The 25,975-nt window shown below is 38.5% G+C and overlaps 1 protein-coding gene across 6 annotated transcripts in view; it reads left to right on the top strand.

Annotated features, from left to right (window-relative positions):
* The window catches only part of LOC133655347 (innate immunity activator protein-like), a 95,870-nt gene that overhangs the window by 11,005 nt on the left and 58,890 nt on the right, over positions 1 to 25,975 (top strand). The gene's annotated exons all lie outside the window — the stretch shown is intronic.

Raw genomic sequence — 25,975 nt, 5'->3', positions numbered from 1 at the left:
TTCTATGAAGAGAAAAGTTGTTTGCAAATGTGGTTACAATGCTAAAAAATGAAAAGTTAAAGCTAAAAAAAAGAAATACACTTTATTGAGTTAAAATCTTTCTTTATAGGGGGAAAGATGTGATGTTATGAGCTAGGGAAAATAACAACTACACTACCCAGCATGCAACGGGAGTGACGAGCATGCGCGGTAGCCCCGAAAAGTGTTGTTGCATGTTGCCACAGCTAAGAATGAGGTTATGAGCATGCTGTGAAAGTAAACGTCAAGAACTCAGCCAACACGCCTCGTCTGCATTATTTATAATTAGACAGACAACACATATACAGTGTGATTTTGTTTTGTTTACAAGGAAAGAAAAACAAAAGTTAAAAAAGGGAGATGTCATCTATATGTATGTGCTGCGGTTGCTTTAAGAACGTTGCGACAGCTGCCGTAAAGGAGGTGCGTTGCTAGCCTGGTTGCTATGTTTCCGGTTGGTCGTAAAAGTGTTCATCATGTGTTTGTACCCTGCTGAAATCTCTCAGTAAAATTATTCATTGGATTATACCTTTTGTTTTGAACTTTATTACACCTTGGAGCGCTTTTTCCGGTCCATTGTTTTTCCTGCTTTCCCTATCTGCGCCTAATGACTGAGCTACGTGATGTAATTTCTTTTGATGTCTCACGGGGCATTTCTGCTCGGGACGGGATTGGTCCCAGGGATTCGAATAAAGAACCAACTTTTTTGCTTTACTATAGTGGTCTCGATAACGGGTTTCGAGTCCAAGGACTCTGTTCTTTTCTTATCGAACAACCGGGAAAACCGGTTTCGAGTATCATCCCTACTTTTCATACACAAGCAAGTGGGAAAAACACAAAGTGTTGTTTCTTACAAGTAACATTATCACTGGCAGCCTAGAGCCAAAGTAATACTTTATTTTTCCACTGTACAAGCCACACCCACTCAATTTTTAAATACATTTTTTTCTCCATGTATTAGCCGCAGCGGACTATAAACCGCAGATATATATGTTGGGAAATTTGTTGTATACACAGTTATTTACATAACCTTAAAGGCCTACTGAAACCCACTACTACCGACCACGCAGTCTGATAGTTTATATATCAATGATGAAATCTTAACATTGCAACACATGCCAATACGGCCGGGTTAACTTATAAAGTGCAATTTTAAATTTCCCGGGGAACTTCCAGTTCAAAACGCCTTTGGAGGATGACGTATGCGCGTGACGTCGCGAGGTCCACGGAAGTTTTTGGACACAATACACAGAGCTCTGTTTTCTTCGACAAAATTCCACAGTATTCTGGACATCTGTGTTGGTGAATCTTTTGCAATTTGTTTAATGAACAATGGAGGCTGCAAAGAAGAACGTTGTAGGTGGGATCTGTGTATGCGGCTGGCTGTAGCAATACAACAAGGAGGACTTTGTTGGATAGCAGACGCGCTAGCGGCGAACTCACCTTGACTTCCTACGTCTCCGGGCCGCCGACCGCATCGTCGGTCGCTGGAAGGCAGGTGAGCACGGGTGTTGATGAGCAGAGGAGGGCTGGCTGGCGTAGGTGGAGCGCTAATGTTTTTATCATAGCTCTGACGAGGTCCCGTTGTTAAGTTAGCGTCGTTAGCAACAGCATTGCTAGGCTTCGACAGGTGTCGAACACACATTAACCGTGTATTTACATGTCCAGTGTTTGGTTTGGTGTCTCCTGATAGTAGTATTGTTGATCTTCTGTCTATCCTTCCAGTCAGGGATTTATTTATTTTGTTTCTATCTGCATTTGAGACAGATGCTATCACGTTAGCTCATGCTAAAGAGCTTCGTCGATGTATTGTCGTGGAGATAAAAGTCACTGTTAATGTCCATTTCGCCTTCTCGACTCTCATTTTCAAGAGAATATAGTATCCGAGGTGGTTTAAAATACAAATCCGTGATCCACAATAGAAAAAAGAGAGAGTGTGGATTCCAATGAGCCAGCTTGTACCTAAGTTACGGTCAGAGCGAAAAAAGATATCTCTTGAACTGCATTGTAGTCCGTCACTGTCACGTTCCTCACCCACAAATCTTTCATCCTCGCTCAAATTAATGGGGTAATCGTCACTTTCTCGCTCCTAATATCTCTCGCTCCATTGTAAACGACGGGGAATTGTGAGCAGCACTACCGCTTGTGACGTCACGCTACTTCCGGTAGGGGCAAGGTTTTTTTTATCAGCGAGCAAAAGTTGCGAACTTTATCATCGATTTTCTCTACTAAATCCTTTCAGCAAAAATATGGCAATATCGCGAAATGATCAAGTATGACACATAGAATGGATCTGCTATTCCCGTTTAAATAAAAAAAAAATCATTTCAGTAGGCCTTTAATTGTTTCCAACTGTAACACAGCAGTAAAATGGCTGATCAAAAAAACCAAAAGTCATCGTCATGGACCCACTAGCTGTGCAAGCTAGCTCTCCAATCAGCTGAACAGACTCGTCTAACGTCTAAATCGTCCAGAAAAGATAGCCCATAGTAGCATATTTTCCGGACTATAGAGTGCACCGATATTTAAGCCGCACCCACTAAATATTAGAAAATAATGTTTCCTGATAATATCCGCACCGGACTATAAGTCGCAGATTTATACAATGTGAAAATATTCTGTAAATGTTCATTTACATACCTTAATTGTTTCCAAACGGTATCTGTAACACGGCAGTAAAACGGCTGATCCAACAAAACAGAAGTCATCGTCATGGCCCCGCTAGCTGCGCAAGCTAGCTCTACAATCAGCTAAACAGACTCAACTCCACGGTGACGTTTTGGTGAATTTACTGGGGAATTTGTGAAACTAAAACAATACAAAAAGAATGCCATTCTAAGTTAATAATACTAACACAGACACTCGTGAACCTGTTAGCATATTAGCTAATGCTAACTACGCTAACTTCATTATATTACGATAGCACGTACAAATATACATGAAAACACTCCTTACAGACATCACACATGGAATGGTTTAGTAAGTAAGAATTGTTTTAGTTGTCGTTGTGGCTTGTACAGCCCTTTGAGACACTTGTGATTTAGGGCTATATAAATAAACATTGATTGATTGATTGATTGATTGATAGTTATATTGTAGAATTTACACACGTTGGAATGATGAATCCATACGAGTAGGAACGCTATGGACAAATTGTGGATGGCACGTCTACTTCCGGTTCAAAGCTTTAAACCGCAGGAATGAACATGTTTCTACTTGTGTTTAACGAAAACTATTTGCATTATGGCCGTTAGCGAAGAAAAATCCATAAATTAGCCGCACCGTTTTATAAGCCGCTGGATTCAAAGCGTGAGAAAAAAGTAGCGGCTTATAGTCCGGAATTTACGGTAGCTGAAGGAGCTGTACTCATTTAGTAGGAGTAAGGATGAGCGACATAAATAACGACAGTCCAAAACCTCAAGTGGCTAATTGTACTTCCACTGGTCACCTGACGTCAGCGGCACCAGGAGTCTTCTGGTAAAAATGACAGGGGAATATTTAAGGAATTTGTTTAGGCAGCTGCCATCTCAGACACAAAGGCTTCTGTCTGCCTCCTTGGGGACTTCTGCTGAGGAAAAACCACCAGCTGGTCCCACTGGACCAGTCTTGGATTAAGGGAGGTCTAGTCCACATCCTGACCTGGCTACACCAGATGAAACTATTGTAGCTGCCACGTTGTTAAACCTTTAGTTTGTTTAAAATTATACAGTACAATAGTGTAGTAAACCTAAGTATTCATCAAATACCACCGTAATGACAACATTAAAGTACAGTAGTGTAGTAGACCTAAGTATTCATCAAGTACCACCTTAATGACAACATTAAAGTACAGTAGTGGAGTAGACCTAAGTATTCATCAAGTACCACCGTAATGACAACATTAAAGTACAGTAGTGTAGTAGACCTAAGTATTCATCAAGTACCACCATAATGACATTAAAGTACAGTAGTGTAGTAGACCTAAGTATTAATCAAGTACCACCATAATGACAACATTAAAGTACAGTAGTGGAGTAGACCTAAGTATTCATCAAGTACCACCATAATGACAACATTAAAGTACAGTAGTGTAGTAGACCTAAGTATTTATCAAGTACCACCGTAATGACAACATTAAAGTACAGTAGTGTAGTAGACCTAAGTATTCATCAAATACCACCGTAATGACAACATTAAAGTACAGTAGTGTAGTAGACCTAAGTATTCATCAAGTACCACCGTAATGACATTAAAGTACAGTAGTGTAGTAGACCTAAGTATTAATCAAGTACCACCATAATGACAACATTAAAGTACAGTAGTGTAGTAGACCTAAGTATTCATCAAGTACCACCGTAATGACAACATTAAAGTACAGTAGTGTAGTAGACCTAAGTATTCATCAAGTACCACCATAAAGACATTAAATTACAGTAGTGTAGTAGTCCTAAGTATTCATCACGTACCACCATAATGACAACATTAAAGTACAGTAGTGTAGTAGACCTAAGTATTTATCAAGTACCACCGTAATGACAACATTAAAGTATAGTAGTGTAGTAGACCTAAGTATTCATCAAATACCACCGTAATGACAACATTAAAGTACAGTAGTGTAGTAGACCTAAGTATTCCTCAAGTACCACCGTAATGCAACATTAAAGTACAGTAGTGTAGTAGACCTAAGTATTCATCAAGTACCACCATAATGACAATAAAGTACAGTAGTGTAGTAGACCTAAGTATTAATCAAGTACCACCATAATGACAACATTAAAGTACAGTAGTGTAGTAGACCTAAGTATTCATCAAGTACCACCATAATGACAACATTAAAGTACAGTAGTGTAGTAGATCTAAGTATTCATCAAGTACTACCATAATGACATTAAATTACAGTAGTGTAGTAGTCCTAAGTATTCATCACGTACCACCATAATGACAACATTAAAGTACAGTAGTGTAGTAGACCTAAGTATTCATCAAGTACCACCATAATGACAACATTAAAGTACAGTAGTGTAGTAGATCTAAGTATTCATCAAGTACTACCATAATGACATTAAATTACAGTAGTGTAGTAGTCCTAAGTATTCATCACGTACCACCTTAATGACAACATTAAAGTACAGTAGTGTAGTAGACCTAAGTATGCATCAAGTACCACCATAATGACAACATTAAAGTACAGTAGTGTAGTAGATCTAAGTATTCATCAAGTACCGCCTTAATGACAACATTAAAGTACAGTAGTGTAGTTAGGGATGATGTTCGAAACCGGTTCTACCGGTTGTTCAATAAGAAAAGAACCGTTCGATAAGAAAAAAAACGATTCCATGGACTCGAATCCCTTTTGTTTTTTTTGTCCTGTCCAGCTTCTCAGGCAAATCATGTAGTTGATGTAGATGCCCATATCGGCTGTTCAGATATACTTTACAAAAGAGAAGTGTAGGATACTTCTCTTGTTGCCTTATTTGTATTTGACTTTATTAAATGTATTTATATTATCATTTGATGCAGCCGGGCCGGAGCAGGAGGGGATAGAAAGAGAAAAAAAGGAAGACAGAGGGGGGAATTGTGGGGACAAGAGGGGGATTAGACAGAGAGACAAAAACAACAACAGCAAACACAACAACAACAACAACAATAGAGCAACATCAGCAAATACGCTATATGTACAAATATAATGGTAAAAGTGATAGCAAAGAAGCAATTAGCGAAATAAATAATAATACAGAAATGACAATGAGCATTATTACACTACAAATGGAGCAATACAAATACCAATAGAAATAGCGCTATTGATAATGAACAATACCAATAATTTACCTTTATTATCAACAATACAGTTGTTCAAATGCAACAATACATATACGTAATGCTAACTAGAGATACAAAAGAATGCAGAGAAATGTAGGGGAAGAAAGAGAAGCAACCTATATTAACCTTGTAGATTGTTATAGTAACAATAGGTTAAGCTTTGTCAGTGTGCCATGTGTTACCCAGTTTCCCCTAGAGCAGGGGTGTCCAAAGTGCGGCCGCAGCTAATTGTTTACCGGCCCACCACACATTCTGGAAATACTATTGTAAAAATAAAAAAGAACATTAAAAAAAAGTGGAATGAGGTGAAATGTAACGAGAAAAGTTTGCAATGTTGACACAAAAGCTGCCATGCAGGCTGTTTTTTTTTCTTTTGTCCTTCTTTATTTTTCTTTTTTTGCCATTGCTCAAAAAAAAAAATAATGACAAAAAATACATGTTATAATGAATTATTTTCAGGGCTCCAATTACTTCAAATATTTCACTTTAAAATGTTTTATGTGGTAAATATTGCATATATTGTGTAGTAGCCATATAAAAACATCAAAGTTTTCTTTGACAAAAGCGCATAAAACAAACAAAATAATTGTTCCAGCATAAAATCGACAGATATATCTGAAGTTGATCTCGTAACTTAAGTGTTGAAAGTAAAAGAAAAACCTAATAAAAATGTATCACTTTATGAGTGGGGCACCTTTTGGATCCCAAATATATTTAGTGATTTTTTATTTATCTTTTCACTGTGATTACTCAAAAATATGAAAGAATTTAAATCAATGGTGTCCTGCATTATTGATATTTTAGGGCTCTAATTACCAAATACTTCATATTTTAGTTTTACTATTAAAAAAACTAAGTTGTTTTTTGACAGAAAAGCCATAAAACATTTTTTTTAATTTATTACTTTATATCAACTTGAAGTTGATATAGAGATTTACTGTAAGCGTTAAATAATTTAAAAAAATAATAATCTGACTTATTTTTAACATTTTAATGACTGAGACCCTTTATGGTCCCCGGGACCCCTAAAGGTAAAATAAATAAAAAATCCATATATTTTGTTATGGTTTGAAAATGAAAAATATCAAAATGGCCCCCACATGCTTTAATTTTTCCGTGTGCGGCCCTCAGTGGAAAAAGTTTGGACACCCCTGCCCTAGAGCAACAACGTTAATATATGTTTGATGAAACGTGATTATGTGCATGGGTGTATGTATGCATATGTACTTGTATATGTACAGAATGTTTATATGTATGTTTGTACAGTGAATGTATATGTACAGCATGTGTATATGTATGTTTGTACAGTGAATGTATATGTACAGCATGTGTATATGTATGTTTGTACAGTGAATGTATATGTACAGCATGTGTATGTGTATGTTTGTGGATGTACGAACTTTGAGTATGTAGGTATGTACTGTATTTGTGTATGTATGTGGGAGCGTAGGCATCTATGTATGTATGAATAACGGTATGTATGTGAGTATATGTGTATTTGTATGTACAATATATTTGACTCCCAGTGTGTGTGGGAGCCAGAGTACGGCTCCAGTCACCCAGAGAGCCCAACCCACCCCAGTGTGTGTGGGAGCCAGAGTACGGCTCCAGCCACCCAGAGAGCCCAACCCACAAACAGCAGGTGTGGTGCCCAGGGAACCAGGGACCACCGGCCTCATGCAGCCAGGCCGGCCAGCGACAGGAACCCCAGAGCCAGGCCCACCGTGCCGCCCGTAAGAGCCAGCAGCAGGCCGCAGACAGACACACCTGGCAGAGGACAAGGCACGAGAGAAGCAGGGGACAGCCAGACCTCAAGTTCAAGTTCAAGTACCAATGATTGTCACACACACACTAGGTGTGGCAAAAATTATTCTCTGCATTTGACCCATCACCCTTGATCACCCCCTGGGAGGTGAGGGGAGCAGCAGCTGTGGTCGCGCCCGGGAATAATTTTTGGTGATTTAACTCCCAATTCCAACCTCTTGATGCTGAGTGCCAAGCAGGGAGGTAATGGGTCCCATTTTTATAGTCTTTGGTATGACTCGAAGCCAGCGAGAGACCACACCCCACACAGGCAGAAAGGCGGGACACCCCGCCTGGGGGGCCCAGAAACTCCTCGCAAACGGACGGGAAGACCGCCCCGCCCCACCAGCAACCGGGCCCCCACGAGCCCACCCCCGGAGAGCACGGCGCGGTCTGCCCCCGGCCACCCCACCCAAGCCGACCGCCGCAGGACCGCCGAACACGGGGCCACGGGAACCACCCACTCCACCCACAGGGACCCCAACGATGGAGATGGAACAACCAGCAACCACCCTGTCGAGTTCCCCCCCTGAGGGAGGGGAAAAATAAAAAATAATCGAATCCCTTTTTGAGAACCGGTTCCCGTTATCGAGGCCACTACAGTAAAGAAAAAGAGTTGGTTCTTTATTCGAATCCCTGGGAACGAATCCCGTCCCACAGGAAATGCCCTGTGGCACGTCCCAGGAAATGACGTAGCTCAGTCATTAGGCGGCAGATACAGAAGCAGCAACAACAATGGACCGTAAAAAACGCCTCAAGGCATGGCTTCATTTTACAAAACAATACGACGAGGAAACTGTTATCTGCAATTATTGCCAGGCTTCGCTCTCATGTAAGGGGGGAAGTACAACAAGCATGATGAAACATGTTCAGGCCGTACATAACCTGAAGGTTAGAGAAAGGTGTCGTGGAGAAGCAGCGACAGAGATGACGAAGCAAACCCCTCTTCCTCTGCTTCAACCTGCAGCGCCAATTCCAGTGATAGTGCTGGTGAGTAACTAACGTTAACGGTTGCCGGTTAATTTCCATATCTGCTCACTCGTAGCCTTTAGGCTAAAATAAGGTTACCTCTTATGTCAACGAGGACTGCAGTAATGTTAGCTAGACTAACATTACCTAAGCATAGTCAGTGGCTAACGGTAACGTTAAAGTTAGCCTTTTTGTATGTGTCTGATAACGTTAACGTTATCTTGTAGCCTACACCACTCCAGAAATTGCAGGTCTGTCTATTAAACTAATGCTTTCTTTCTTTCTTTAGTTTATTTCGTACATGAACACACTTACAGCATAACACATCACAGTTTCATATCATTTCACTTTACATCATGTCCGAAAAGGAGTAGGAAGAAGTAAAGCTTATTTAATCCTACCCCTTTCCCACTTCACAGCGTTTACAAATATATACATCATTTACTGACCTTTTTATAAATAAATAACATCTGTGAATTAGTATATACAACAGTTTTGTAATATGTAATTAATTAATTCAGTCATTATTAATATACTGAGATGAAGAATATCTTATTTTCAATAAGGTTGAAAGTATTTCTCATAATTCTTCTTTGTACTTTGTAAGCACTATTAATTTGAACAACCTCTTTAAGTGGATCATATCAGTACAATGTTTAACTTCATTACTTAATCCATTCCATCATTTAATTCCACATACTAATGCTAAAGACTTAATAACAGACACCCTAGTCTTCACATTCAACTAATTTCCCCCCTAATTCTATGCTGTGTCTGTCCCTCATTTTCCCTCCAGGACAAGGACGTGCAGTCATTCCTGGAGGAGGCCACACTGATGGACCCCAGAAGGATGTTCCAATAGCAGCAGAAGTGCACTTTTTGGAGAGCTGTATTATTTTGAGTTTCGTGCCCAAGGGACTGATTTTATTTAACACTATATTATTATTTATACACCTATAGTGATCACAGAGACAGGTTGTTTTTGTTTAACTGTATATATTTGTTTTTCTGAAAAATCCCACTTAATATACTTTGGGTAACAACAGTCAATATTTATTTTATTTTATTTTTTTGTAATAAAATAAAAGTGAGCTTTTGTTAAACCAAATATTGTGGGTTTTTTTCCATTTACAACAACCTATCTGGATTCGATAAGAGAATCGATAAGGAATCTGTTCGATAAGAGGATTCGATAATGGGCTCCAACTCGATAATTTCTTGTCAAACATCACCCCTAAGTTTAGTAGACCTAAGTATTCATCAAGTACCGCCGTAATGACAACATTAAAGTACAGTAGTGTAGTAGACCTAAGTATTCATCAAGTACCACAGTAATGACAACATTAAAGTACAGTAGCGTAATAGACCAACTCTTCAAGTACCACCGTAATGACAGCATTAAAGTACAGTAGCGTAGTAGACCTAAGTATTCATCAAGTACCAACGTAATAACATTAAAGTACAGTAGCGTGGTAGACCTAAGTATTCATCAAGTACCACCATAATGACAACATTAAAGTACAGTAGTGGAGTAGACCTAAGTATTCATCAAGTACCACCATAATGACAACATTAAAGTACAGTAGTGTAGTAGACCTAAGTATTCATCAAGTACCACCATAATGACAACATTAAAGTACAGTAGTGCAGTAGGCCTAAGTATTCATCAAGTACAACCATAATGATAACATTAAAGTACAGTAGTGTAGTAGACCTAAGTATTCATCTAGTACCACCATAATGACATTAAAGTACAGTAGTGTAGTAGACCTAAGTATTTATCAAGTACCACCATAATGACATTAAAGGCCTACTGAAAGCCACTACTACCGACCACGCAGTCTGATAGTTTATATATCAATGATGAAATCTTAACATTATAACACATGCCAATACGGCCGGGTTAACTTATAAAGTGACATTTTAAATTTGCCGCTAAACTTCCGGTTCGAAACGCCTCTGCGGATGACGTATGCGCGTGACGTAGCCCGGCGAACACGGGTATGCCTTCCACATTGAAGCCGATACGAAAAAAGCTCTGTTTTCATTTCATAATTCCACAGTATTCTGGACATCTGTGTTCGTGAATCTGTTTCAATCATGTTCATTGCATTATGGAGAAGGAAGCCAAGCAAGCAAAGAAGAAAGTTGTCGGTGCGAAATGGACGTATTTTTCGAACGTAGTCAGCCACAACAGTACACAGCCGGCGCTTCTTTGTTTACATTCCCGAAAGATGCAGTCAAGATGGAAGAACTCGGATAACAGAGACTCTAACCAGGAGGACTTTTGATTTGGATACACAGACGCCTGTAGAGAACTGGGACAACACAGACTCTTACCAGGATTACTTTGATTTGGATGACAAAGACGCAGACGTGCTACTGTGAGTATGCAGCTTTGGCTTTTTTTTGCGTATGTACGTAACTTTTTTAAAATATATAAGCTTTATGAACCTTGGGTTAGGTGAACGGTCTTTTGGGCTGAGTGATTGTGTGTGTTGATCATGTGTTTGAATTGTATTGGTGTGTTCTATGGAGCTAGGAGCTAGCAGAGGAGCTAGCATAACACATACCGTACCTACGTGCGCGTCACGTACGTAACTTTTTAAAAATATATAAGCTTTATGAACCTTGGGTTAGGTGAACGGTCTTTTGGGCTGAGTGATTGTGTGTGTTGATCAGGTGTTTGAATTGTATTGGCGTGTTCTATGGAGCTAGGAGCTAGCAGAGGAGCTAGGAGCTAGCATAACAAACACGCAGGTGTTATTATGCAGGATTAATTTGTGGCATATTAAATATAAGCCTGGTTGTGTTGTGGCTAATAGAGTATATATATGTCTTGTGTTTATTTACTGTTGTAGTCATTCCCAGCTGAATATCAGGTACCGTGAGTATGCAGCCTTGGCTGCTAAACATTCGATAACTTGACCGTATGTGCGCGTCACGTACGTAACTTTTTAAAAATATATAAGCTTTATGAACCTTGGGTTAGGTAAACGGTCTTTTGGGCTGAGTGATGGTGTGTGTTGATCAGGTGTTTGAATTGTATTGGCGTGTTCTATGGAGCTAGGAGCTAGCAGAGGAGCTAGGAGCTAGCATAACAAACACGCAGGTGTTTTTATGCAGGATTAATTTGTGGCATATTAAATATAAGCCTGGTTGTGTTGTGGCTAATAGAGTATATATATGTCTTGTGTTTATTTACTGTTGTAGTCATTCCCAGCTGAATATCAGGTCACCCCCGGCTCTCACAGCATCTTCCCTATCTGAATAGCTTCAACTCCCCACTAGTCCTTCACTTGCACTTTACTCATCCACAAATCTTTCATCCTCGCTCAAATTAATGGGGAAATTGTCGCTTTCTCGGTCCGAATCTCTCTCACTTCATGCGGCCATCATTGTAAACAATAGGGAACTTTGCGTATATGTTCAACTGACTACGTCACGCTACTTCCGGTAGGGGCAAGCCTTTTTTTTATCAGATACCAAAAGTTGCAATCTTTATCGTCGTTGTTCTATACTAAATCCTTTCAGCAAAAATATGGCAATATCGCGAAATGATCAAGTATGACACATAGAATAGATCTGCTATCCCCGTTTGAATAAAAAAAATTCATTTCAGTAGGCCTTTAAAGTACAGTAGTGTAGTAGACCTAAGTATTCATCAAGTACCACCATAATGACAACATTAAAGTACTGTAGTGTAGTAGACCTAAGTATTCATTAAAAACAAGGCAGAGGTTTACTTCATATTTTAGGCTACTGTAACATGACACACAGTTTGAACAGTAACGCTGTTTGAATAAGCGACCTTCAGATGTGGTTGAAGGCAAAACGGAGGCTTTTTCGAATAGATTCTCTGAAGTTCTTCTTGCTTTTGCCAAAGATTGTCTGCAGTCTTTTGTTGCTTTCCAAAGTGTCGCACCTTCAGGTACTTTGGAGTTACACGCTCTGAGATAAGAGAACATTGATTGGACGGGTGACATTTGAGGTCTCTTTGTTCCAAGTTAAACGTTCTCTTTCAGAGTCGGCCATCACTTCTTCGATAAAGACAAACAAATATATCCTGGTGCTTAGTGGTAAACATGTCGGTTGAGTCCGAGGGTTCCAATCTCCATAGTAGGCACTTCTCCAGTTTCCTCACACAACCCCAAAACGTGTTGTACAAAACCCAAAACCAGTGAAGTTGGCACGTTGGGTAAATGGTAAATAAAAACAATACAATGATTTGCAAATCCTTTTCAACTTATATTAAATTGAATAGACTGCAAAGACAAGATATTTAATGTTCACACTGAGAAACTTCTTTTTTTTTGCCAATAATCATTAACTTAGAATTTAATGGCAGCAACACATTGCAAAAAAGTTGACACAGGGGCATTTTTACCACTGTGTTACATGGCCTTTCCTTTTAACAACACTCGGTAAACGTTTGGGAACTGAGGAGACACATTTTTTAAGTGGAATTCTTTCCCATTCTTGCTTGATGTACAGCTTTTTAAGTTGTTCAACAGTCCGGGGTCTCCGTTGTGGTATTTTAGGCTTCATAATGCGCCACACATTTTCAATGGGAGACAGGTCTGGACTACAGGCAGGCCAGTCGAGTACCTGCACTCTTTTACTATAAAGCCACGCTGTTGTAACACGTGGCTTGGCATTGTCTTGCTGAAATAAGCAGGGGCGTCCATGATAACGTTGCTTGGATGGCAACATATGTTGCTACAAAACCTGTATGTACCTTTCAGCATTAATGGTGCCTTCACAGATGTGTAAGTTACCCACGCCTTGGGCACTAATACACCCCCATACCATCACAGATGCTGGCTTTTCAACTTAGCGCCTAGAACAATCCGGATGGTTCTTTTCCTCTTTGGTCCAGAGGAGACGACGTCCACAGTTTCCAAAAACAATTTGAAATGTGGACTCGTCAGACCACAGAACACTTTTCAACTTTGCATCAGTCCATGTTAGATGAGCTCGGGCCCAGCAAACCGGCGGCGTTTCTGGGTGTGGTTGATAAATGGCTTTGGCTTTGCATAGTAGAGTTTTAACTTGCACTTACAGATGTAGCGACCAACTGTAGTTACTGACAGTGATTTTCTGAAGTCTTCCTGAGCCCATGTGGTGATATCCTTTACACACTGATGTCGCTTTTTGATGCATTGCCGCCTGTGGGATCGAAGGTTCGCAATATCAATGCTTACATGCAGTGATTTCTCCAGATTCTCTGAACCTTTTGATGATATTATGGACCGTAGATGGTGAAATCCCTAGATTCCTTGCAATAGCTGGTTGAGAAATGTTGTTCTTAAACTGTTGGACAATTTGCTCACGCATTTTTTGACAAAGTGGTGACCCTCGCCCCATCCTTGTTTGTGAATGGCTGAGCATTTCATGGAAGCTGCTTTTGTACCCAATCATGGCACCCACCTGTTCCCAATTAGCCTGTTCACCTGTGGGATGTTCCAAATAAGTGTTTGATGAGCATTCCTCAACTTTCTCTGTCTTTTTTGCCACTTGTGCCAGCTTTTTTGAAACATGTTGCAGGCATCAACTTCCAAATGAGCTAATATTTTCAAAAAATAAAATGTTCCGGTTCGAACATCTGGTTTTGGCAGTCTATTCAATTGAATATAAGTTGAAAAGGATTTGCCAATCATTGTATTTAGTTTTTATTTACGATTTACACAATGTGCCAACTTCACTGATTTTGGGGTTTGTATTATGAATATTTTCTACATGTAAACACTTCCTGGTGGTCTACATAACATGTCATGGTGCTTCTTTGGGCCAAATGTTACATAGATGATGTTTATCTCCACCATGCCTCCATGCTTTGATTTCACGTTTTCAAACTTAAAGGTGCCATATGTAATAATGTGGCCAGAAATGCTACTGCAATCACAGTCAAAATTCCTCAGTCCCCTCCCCCTGACTGAGATTTCCAGATACGCAGCTGAATCCAGCTGGATGGAGTGGGCTACTCCAAGGAACTTCAAACTTCCACTGCCTCTTACTAGGGGTTGAGGTGCTGGGACCATAATAGCTGAATAGACAAGCATTTTGCCAATAACAAATCTCCAACCAACACATTTTACACAGAAATTAGGCTACATGCCTGTGTTCAATATCACAACAAATGGCAATCATATGGTTATTGTCAGTACTATCAGAAAACACAGACTAAAACCAACTACAACCAACGCTAGCAATGGTTATAAAGAGGAGACATTTACCAAGGTATGCCTATAGACTACTATTTCAAACCTTTCAGATTGCCATATAATAATAATAATAATAATGGATTAGATTTTATATACAGCCCTTTGAGACACTTGGGATTTAGGGCTATATAAATAAACATTGATTGATTGATTGATTGATTTATATATCGCGCTTTTCTATTATTAGATACTCAAAGTGCTCACAGAGAAGTGGGAACCCATCATTCATTCATACCTGGGGGTGGTAAGCTACATTATAACTTGGTACATGTAGTCCACAATATGCAAACACCAATGAGGAATTATTTTATCATGTGATTTGGCTTTCTCCATACGTTTCACATTGCCATGATGACAGCCGTGCTAATGTTGGAACCCATTTCCTCAGCGTATCAGCATATTGAGAAGGAAATAGGCACTGACACAACCATATCCACATATGATTTATTTGTCCAAAATATATGTTTCCTGTCAGTTGGATGTCACATGGACATATAGGCTAACGGGCATATACAGTATTTCCCCCGTTAGCCTGTATGTCCATTTGTCATTGACCGGGCTAGCATGCTCAACATTGGTTGCAGGAACATACTGTCTTTGTTAGACAAGATCATAGACCAGGGGTCACCAACGCGGTGCCCGCGGGCACCAGGTCGCCCGTAAGGACCAGATAAGTCGCCCGCGGGCCTGTTCTAAAAAAAAAAAAAAAAAAAAAAAATTAAATTTTTTTTTTTTTTTTTTTTTTTTAAATTAAATCTACATAGAAAAAAAACACAAGATACACTTTCAATCAGTGCATCAACCCAAACAACCTCCCCCATGCACACTCATCCACACCCACTCACACATAAGGGCTTATTTCTTTCTGCTACCAATATTCTGGTTCCCAAAACATAGACAACACATCTGCAAGGGACACAGTCCCTGAAGCACACATGATTGTATAGGCTGCTGGTCCACTAACATTTTAATTAATTACTATTTTTTATGTAATTATTTTTATATTGTTTTACTTTCTTTTTTATCCAAGAAAATGTTTTTTATTTATTTATCTTATTTTATTTTATTTTTTAAAAAAGGGCCTTATCCTCAACAGACCAGGTTGTCAATGAAATTAGATTTGTTTAAAGGTTTTTTTTAAACCAGGCCCAGTCCAGATAATGTCCAAGTCGGACTCAGCAACACACACCTTCATTCATGTACACAGAAAAAAATTAGGGAACACAACAGATTGCATATAATTTATAAACAAAATTACATTTTCAAAATAAGCATTTATGTACAATCCAGATTATGTCCAGGTCACTCAAATTAGGGAACACAACAACAGATATCATATAATTTATAAACATAATTATACTTTCAAAATAAGCCTTTGAGGACTTCTCATCTTTTTTTTAATGTTTTTTGGCATCATTATCGTTTTCAACCATGTAACTTTCTAAAGTTAGAAAATACTGAATAAATGTTTTAAAGAAAGTAATACTAAGTGAATATCTGTTTTTGGCCTTAAAAATAAACATTTTACCGAGTACTATAATTAAATTGACTAAATCATGATTGTCAATGAACTCTCCTAAAATAACAGAAACCACATTAAGCTTCATAAACAAACCAATCCTTAAACACATTTTTTCAACTTCCACCCAAAACAAAGACACAATATGACAATACCAAAACAAATGCAGGGTGGATTCAGGCTCCTGACAACAAAATCGGCAATCATCTGACTCTGTCATATTCCATAATTTTAACATTTTCCCTGAGGGTAAGAAGTTATAAATAATTTAATTTGAAAATAACGATTTTGCACATCGATAGTGGTTTTATAGATTAGTTTGAATATGGCATCCCATGGCAACGGGCAGTCAAAAAAGTCCTCCCATTTTACATTTGTGTTGTATGAGGCAGCCTTCAAAGATTTCTTTATTAAATAAAAATTGTATATTTTTCTATTTATTTTAGTTCCTTTTTGCCAACTACAATTTCTTATTAGAGGTTTACAAACTAATAATTTAGTAGTTCCATAATTAATTATTTGTTTCCATCTTTTCCCAATTACTCCAGTTAGTTGATAAAATGAAAAGCTTGAGCAAGCATCACCATACATAGCTCTAAATTCATCATACTTCATAATTTTACCATTCTCATTGATAATATCATTGACAAAAATGATTCCTCTTTCAAACATATTTTTCCAAAAGAAAGGCTTTACAATATTAGAGTTCATCCATATTAACTGCTGCAAAATATCGTCTCTTTTTTCTGGCACATAAAATTGAAAACACCACTATGAGTGGATTGTTTCCTTTATGAACCCCGCCATGTTTTCCAGCAGACTCTCTGGGAGGGGATCACTTGTAAAAAAGGATACAATTTCTTTTGATACAGTACATGTTCTTTGTCCAACAGGACATTTGTGTACCACTCAATGTTTAAATACATCTTTGGAACAATTGATGCTTTTAAAGACAGACACATAGCTTCAAGGTTGAGAAGTTTCAGGCCCCCATATTCATATTCTTTGTACAAAACCTTTCTTTTAATCTTTTCTGGTTTGCCGTTCCAGACAAAATCGAAGACCCTCCGCTCATAAATCTTAAAAAAGTTTTGTGATGGAGCTGGTAATGACAAAAACAAATAAATAAATTGAGGAATAATTAACGAGTTGGCAATAGACATTTTACCATACAAGGTTAGGGATTTCCCTTTCCATAATTGCATAATTTTGTCCAGCTTTCTTAGTCGATTATCATAATTTACTGAGCCTAGATATTCCAGATTTTCTGGGACAACAACACTAAGTATGTCAACTGGTCCATCTGTCCACAAAACAGGCACTTTGCATTCCATTCGAAAGGACGTTCCCTTTAGATTTCCGATCCTTGACATTTTATATTTATCATAATTAAGCTTGAGGCCAGATTGCTGTGAAAATATGTCCAAAAGATTAAGAAGGTTCCGCAAACAATGAGGAAAAATCGTATCTTTGTGAATCAGCCTTTTCTGACATGAACTTCATCAAGAACAAACACAGAACACGCCTCACTGATGCACATCTGCAAGACTCACTCAGAGTTGCAGTGTCAAGTTACACACCAGAGTACAACACACTAGTTAACAGCATGCAATGCCAGGCTTCCCACTAACTGACAAAGAAACAGATAACAGATTTGGTGTCCAGTTCAAAGTGTGACATGATTTAAAAATTTGAGAGTTTACTTTTGTATTTTACATGAGTTATTATTTGTACAAACATGGTGCAAAGTAATTCATGATTTGTTAAAAAAATGTTAGTGGCTAGCTAGTTAAAATGGGATATTGTGATTTCACAAGACTGTCTTAGAAGTGATCATTTGAAAATGTTCAATTTGAAAAATGTGCACTTAGGGAAAATATAAAAATAAAGTGTTGCATATTGATATTTATCTGTTTCTATATATATTTATTGTGAGAAATCATTAAGATGATCAGTGTTTCCACAAAGATAAATATCATTAATTATTAATAATAACAGAGTTAAAGGTAAATTGAGCAAATTGGCTACTTCTGGCAATTTATTTAAGTGTGTATCTAACTGGTAGCCCTTCGCAGTAATCAGTACCCAAGAAGTAGCCCTTGGTTTCAAAAAGGTTGGTGACCCCTGTCATAGACTGTATTGGACAATATAGTTTACATACCAAATGTCCATTTCCATTTGTTACAAGTAATAAATGGAAGAAAACTTGAATGCCTGACTTAGCTATCAAGGAGGAAATGAGCAAGTTTGGCGTCAGATTTAAAAATCTTCTCTGCCTTCAATGGTCTCCATCTTTCAAAGGCATCCCCGATACAAATCCTGGTTTTGTTCCTGGCTTTGTCATGAATAATTTGAGAATGATGCCGAGGCCTTTTAGATTTACTAAGGTCTGACATGTTTAGTAACTTTACCAGAGGCAGTAGCTAGACAAAGATGGCGGTGCGTAACTGGCAACCTAGATGTGACACACTCACAGACTTTTTAATGGAGAGGGCGGGGCATCGAAACGAAAACAATAACAACATTTCGGGGCTGTAAATCTAATTTTTAAATGAGCATATCCCGGCTGAACTACTGTTATCAGCTATAGAGGTATTGGAAAATAACATGATTTATTCATGCCTTTTGACATATCAGGGCCATTTAATGATGACTTGGCATTAAATTATTCCATATGACTCCTTTAAGCAGATCCTAAAGACACAAAAATAAGTACCAATAGGTAGTAAAAATAGCTTTTGCATGACAGGTCCCCTTTAAATCTATTGTTTACGCAACTCTGTCTCTGTTGTCAGCTAGCTAGCTAACAAGCTAACTCTGCGCAGGCCGCATCTTTTTTTTGTCCGACATTCGCTTGAAATGCTCCCGCATCACAGATGTGCTGACAGGGTGAAAAGCCAGGTCCGCTTCGACGTGTTCAGGATGAAGTGTTTACATATGCTGGATCCACCTTCTCGCCCGTGATGGCCAAGAAGAGAAGAAAACACACACAGCACTATCGACAATAAAAAATATTAATAAATTGAAGAATGTGAAAAATGAACGTCTGAAAAATTGTAGAAAAGTGTTTTTAAATATGTAAAAATAAAATATAAATAATGAATACAAATAAATACAAATAGTGAGTATTGCAATAGGAACACAAAACAAAATTGATAAAAACAGAATAAAATTAAGAAATATAAGACGTTTAAAATGATCAGTAAAACTCCTGATTTACTCAGTTTTAAAAGCTTTGTTATTTTTTCTGCTCCTTGGTAAAGATAAAAGTTTGGCGCCAAAGGACGTCAGGATCCACGAGGGTTGATACGGTAAAGCAGCTCAGATACAGTACATAAGAAGGCGCAAGGCCATTAGCACATTTCAAAAATATTAATAGCACTTTAAAATCCACCCTGAGACGCACAGCGATTTTAAAACTGGTGTTATGTGCTCCCACCCTCTGGTCCTCGTCAGCACGCGTGAAGCTGAGTTTTGTTATCATTGTAGACTTCTGATATTCTTTTTTGGAAGGCCAGAGAGCGTTACAATAGTCTAAAGGACAGGAAATGAAAGCCTTAGCTTTAAAAACCTATTTTTGTAATATTTTGATGTATATCATACATCAAGCCCAGATTTTTAGGGGTTGTGGGAGTTTAAAATCTTGTCATTTTGGTCCACATTGATCTTTGTGGCCTTCAGGACCTTTACCTAAAACCTCTGTAGCCGTGACCCGAATGAGGACAAACAGTATATAAATTGATCAAGCAGGTATTTTTCATGATGGTGTCAGAGGCTGAAGTCACTAACGGATGGAAACAGTTGCTTTTTCCTTCCATGCTGCTTGTCATGTGAGATGTTCTTCACCATGTCTGGGACCTTCTTTTCTTCTTGTGTGTCTGGACTCAACATTCCTGGAAGTCCAGATGGAATATTGATATTAGGAGTGAATGTGAGACATGTGGTGAGAGACAGGTGCTGTTTGGCTGTCAATAAATCATGCAGACCAGACCCTAGACCCTGTTCTTGCCTCTCCATAGTGGAACTAACCAACTGGTCTTGTCACTGAAGGACTTGTCCATTCCTCTGGGAGATGTGGCCTGGAAATAAAATCTCAAATTTTTTTCACAAAAACATTCGATTTACCAATTTTGTAACAACTTTTTTAAAGAAACCATTGAATCATTCAAATCAAGTTTTTCTATTAATTGATCAAAAACTAGTCGTGTGAAATAAAAACTGTATCTCACTCTTGGCAAAATTCTAATGTAAATAATGTTGTTCTTTTAAAGGCCTACTGAAATGAAATTTTTTTATTTAAACGGGAATAGCAGATCTATTCTATGTGTCATACTTGATCATTTTGCGATATTGCCATATTTTTGCTGAAAGGATTTAGTATAGAACAACGACGATAAAGATCGCAACTTTTGGTATCTGATAAAAAAAAGGCTTGCCCCTACCGGAAGTAGCGTGACGTAGTCAATTGAACATATACGCAAAGTTCCCTATTGTTTACAATGATGGCCGCATGAAGTGAGAGAGATTCGGACCGAGAAAGCGACAATTTCCCCATTAATTTAAACAAGGATGAAAGATTTGTGGATGAGTAAAGTGCAAGTGAAGGACTAGTGGGGAGTGGAAGCGATTCAGATAGGGAAGATGCTGTGAGAGCCGGGGGTGACCTGATATTCAGCTGCGAATGACTACAACAGTAAATAAACACAAGACATATATATACTCTATTAGCCACAACGCAACCAGGCTTATATTTAATATGCCACAAATTAATCCTGCATAAAAACACCTCAGTGTTTGTTATGCTAGCTCCTAGCTCCTATGCTAGCTCCATATAAGTCGCCAATCCAATTCAAACACCTGCGCAACACACACAATCACTCACCCCAAAAGACCGTTCACCTAACCCAAGGTTCATAAAGCTTATATATTTAAACAAAGTAACGTACGTGACGCGCACGTACTGGCAAGCGATCAAATGTTTGGAAGCGCAGCTGCTACTCACGGTACCTGATATTCAGCTGGGAATGACTAAAACAGTAAATAAACACAAGACATATATATACTCTATTAGCCACAACGCAACCAGGCTTATATTTAATATGCCACAAATTAATCCTGCATAAAAACACCTCAGTGTTTGTTATGCTAGCTCCTAGCTCCTATGCTAGCTCCTAGCTCCATAGAACACGCCAATACAATTCAAACACCTGATCAAAACACACAATCACTCAGCCCAAAAGACTGTTCACCTAACCCAAGGTTCATAAAGCTTATATATTTAAACAAAGTTACGTACGTGACGCGCACGTACGGTGAAGCGATCAAATGTTTGGAAGCCAAAGCTGCATACTCACGGTAGCACGTCTGCGTCTTTGTCATCCGAATCAAAGTAATCCTGGTAAGAGTCTGTGTTGTCCCAGTTCTCTACAGGCGTCTGTGTATCGAAGTCAAAAGTCCTCCTGGTTAGAGTCTCTGTTATCCGAGTTCTTCGATCTTGACTGCATCTTTCGGGAATGTAAACAATGAAACACCGGCTGTGTTGTGTTGCTGCTGACTTCCTTCGCAAAATACGTCCGCTTTGCACCGAGAACTTTCTTCTTTGCTTGCTCAGCTTCTTTCTCCATAATGCAATGAACATAATTGCAACAGATTCACCAACACAGATGTCCAGAATACATCCAGAATGAGATGAAAACAGCTATTTCGTATTGGCTTCAATGTGGAAGCCATACCCGTGTTCTACTGGCTACGTCACGCGCATACGTCATCCTCAGAGGCGTTTTGAACCGGAAGTTTAGCGGCAAATTTAAAATGTCACTTTATAAGTTAACCCGGCCGTATTGGCATGTGTTGCAATGTTAAGATTTCATCATTGATATATAAACTATCAGACTGCGTGGTCGGTAGTAGTGGGTTTCAGTAGGCCTTTAAGACCCAATATAAATTGTACTTTTTATGGAATGAATCTCAAAGAACTAAATGGGAAGCAATACTTCTGTCCTAATAAAATACTTCTGTTCACAAAAATGTAGCATTGTACATTGCATGCAAATAAATAATAATAATCTCCAACATTGAGATTCATAAAGTAAAACGTCTGTCTGTCTGTTTGTTGTAAACGCAGGCTTTTTATTTCACACGTCTTAGCTGTGTGCAGAACGACCGATTTAGGAATCGTTCTACAGTCTGCTGGCGGTATCATTATACATAGTATCATCATACAGTGTATCGTCATACATGGTATCATCATACATGGTATCTTCATACGTGGTATTGTCATACGTGGTGTCGTCATACATGGTATCATCATACAGGGTATCGTAATACATTTTATCATCATACATGGTATCATCATACGTGGTATAATACATGGTATAGTCATACACGGTATCATACATGGTATAGCCATACATGGTATATCATACATGTATCACCATAAGTGGTATAATCATACACTGTATCATACATGGTATCATCATACATGGTATCATCATACATTGTATCATCACACATGGTATCATCATATGTGGTATCATCATACATAATATCATCATACATGGTATAATACATAATATAATCTTACATGGTATCATATGTTATCATTCATGGTATCTTCATACGTGGTATCGTCATACGTGGTATCATCATACAAGGTATCATCATACAGGGTATCGTCCTACATGGTATCATACATGTTATCATCATACAAGATATCATACAGGGTATCGTCATACATGGTATCATACATGGTATCATCATAACGGCGTGGCGAAGTTGGTAGAGTGGCCGTGCCAGCAATCGGAAGGTTGCTGGTTACTGGGGTTCAATCCCCACCTTCTACCATCCTTGTCACGTCCGTTGTGTCCTTGGGCAAGACACTTCACCCTTGCTCCTGATGGCTGCTGGTTAGCGCCTTGCATGACAGCTCCCGTCATCAGTGTGTGAATGTGTGTGTGAATGGGTGAATGTGGAAATACTGTCAAAGCGCTTTGAGTACCTTGAAGGTAGAAAAGCGCTATACAAGTATAACCCATTTATTTATTTATAAATGATATCATCATACATGGTATAGTCATACATGGTATCATCATACATGGTATATCTTCAATGATATCATCATACATGGTATAGTCATACATGGTATCATCATATGTGGTATCTTCATACATATCATCATCATACATGGTATAATACATAATATCTTACATGGTATAATATGTTATCATTCATGGTATCTTTATACGTGGTATCATTATACATGGTATCATCATAGAAGGTATCATCATACAGGGTATCGTCATACATGGTATCATACATGGTATATCATAAATTATATCATACATGGTATCATACGTGGTATGATCATACATGGTATGTCATACATGGTATCGTCATACATGGTATTATACGTGGTATTATTATACGTGGTATCATACATGGTATATCATACGTGGTATCATACATGGTATCATTATACATGGTATATCATACGTGGTATCATCATACATAGTGTATGATACATGGTATCATCATATGTGGTATCATGCGTGGTATCATCATACATGGTATATCATACGTGGTATCATCATACATAGTATATGATACATGGTATCATCATATGTGGTATCATCATACATGGTATATCATACATGGTAACATCATATGTGGTATATAATACGTGGTATCATCATACTTGGTATCATCACATGGTATATCATACCATGTATGATATACCATCGTAATACATGGTATCATCATACGTGTTATCTTCATACGTGGTATGATCATACATGGTACCATCATAATAAAGACTTGTATTTCAACACTGGACTGGAGGCTTCAGTATCAGATGCTGTAATAAGTTTGTTGTGCTGCTGACTTTTGTAAACAAACTTTGCAGTAATTTGTTGTACGCCTGTTGCTGCAAAACCAAACCACTGACAACACTTTTCTTTTCTTTGGAACAAACATCTCACTCCCGTTAGTGTTAGCATTAGCCATGTTTGGCTAGAAATAAGAGGGAGGGTGTAAACTAAAGGAAGCTCCTGAGACACAAAAAGTATGCCGGAGCAAGAATATAAAAAAATAGATGTTTTTATTTTTTAAATAGTCTGCAACAAAAAGTCACATTCTGTATAAAATGGATCCATGGCCTGGTTTTGAAATATTTATTTGAATGATGGCTTTCTACAAGAAGGATATTAGACCTTAGTCCAGCACACTGTGGAGGAGAAGATGTTAGTGGAGAGTAAGGCTGAAACGACGCGTCGACATAGTCGACGTCATCGGTTATGTAAATACGTCGACGGCGTTTTTGTGCGTCGACGCGTCGCATATTTACGTCACACTACCGTCATGGCGGACCGCAAAGCAGACGATCAAAGCAGACGATGCGAGCGGTGCGAGCGAGGGGGGAAAAGCATGCCAAAAGTGTGGGAGTATTTCAATAAACGGCCTAATAATGTTGTTGTATGCACACTGTGTCGAGCGGAAATGGCCTATCATAGCAGCACAACGGCTATGAACGAACATTTGAAAAGAAAACCATCAACTAGTCAATCGTCCGCGCGAGCATACGTTGTCATCATTACACAAAAACATGAATGTGTCATTTGTATCTGCTAGGGGTGTAACGTACCGTTACCGTGTTTTGTATTGAACCGTTTCGGTACGGGGCTTTCGGTTCGGCACGGGGGTGTACCGAACGAGTTTCTAAGCTAAAGCTAACTTTAGCTGCTAAAGTCTTAACAAGATGCTTCGCTCCTCTGCCTCTGTCTCAGCACGCAGCATTGTCCCACCCACACAACCATCTGATTGGTACACACGCAGCATTGTCCCACCCACACAACCATCTGATTGGTACACACGAAGCATTACCAGCCAATCAGCAGTGTGTATTCAGAGCGCATGTAGTCAGCGCTTCAGCGTGGAGCAGATAGGTGTTTGGCAGGTGAGCATCAGGCAGCGGACTCTCCCCAAATGATAATAAACACCTCCCAGTCAACTACTAGTAACATCACTATGAGCCCGTTGACCTTCTAGAAATATAAACTGCAGCTCAGCTCACTCGCAGTCCTGGCTTGAGGTGAAGGCTAATTACCTCTCAGTTCCAGCCACATCGACCCCTTCTGAGCACCTATTTTCAGCTGCTGGGAATATTGTAAACAAGAAAAGAACCAAACATGTACACATGCTAACCTTTCTTCATTACAACTGTTAGTCACTCACTGGAATGAGTAGAATTGGTTATTGTGTACTGTGTTGGACTGGATGTTTATTTTGCACATTTTAAAAGCAATACTTAATGTTTACAGTGCTCCAGAATATTTAGATTGGCACTTTTTTGTATTGGATGTTTATCTTTATTTTTGCACATTTTAGCAAACAAGCAATACTTTCACTTTTGTTGAAATGTTTACACTGTTGTTACAGAATATTTCGTTTTGCACTTTTTTGTATTGGATGTTTATCTTTATTTTTGCACATTTTAAAGCAAAATAAGCAATACTTTTACTTTTGAAATGCTTATACTATTGCAGGATATTAACATTTGCACTGGATGTTGACTTTTATATTTGCACAATAAAAAGCAAATAAGCTACTTTTAATTGTGTTAAATGTTAAAAGTTTTAAATGTTTACAT

Source organism: Entelurus aequoreus, linkage group LG01, assembly GCF_033978785.1.
Source record: "Entelurus aequoreus isolate RoL-2023_Sb linkage group LG01, RoL_Eaeq_v1.1, whole genome shotgun sequence".
NCBI classification, from domain to species: domain Eukaryota; kingdom Metazoa; phylum Chordata; class Actinopteri; order Syngnathiformes; family Syngnathidae; genus Entelurus; species Entelurus aequoreus.
This window is presented reverse-complemented; position numbering and strand designations above follow the sequence as displayed.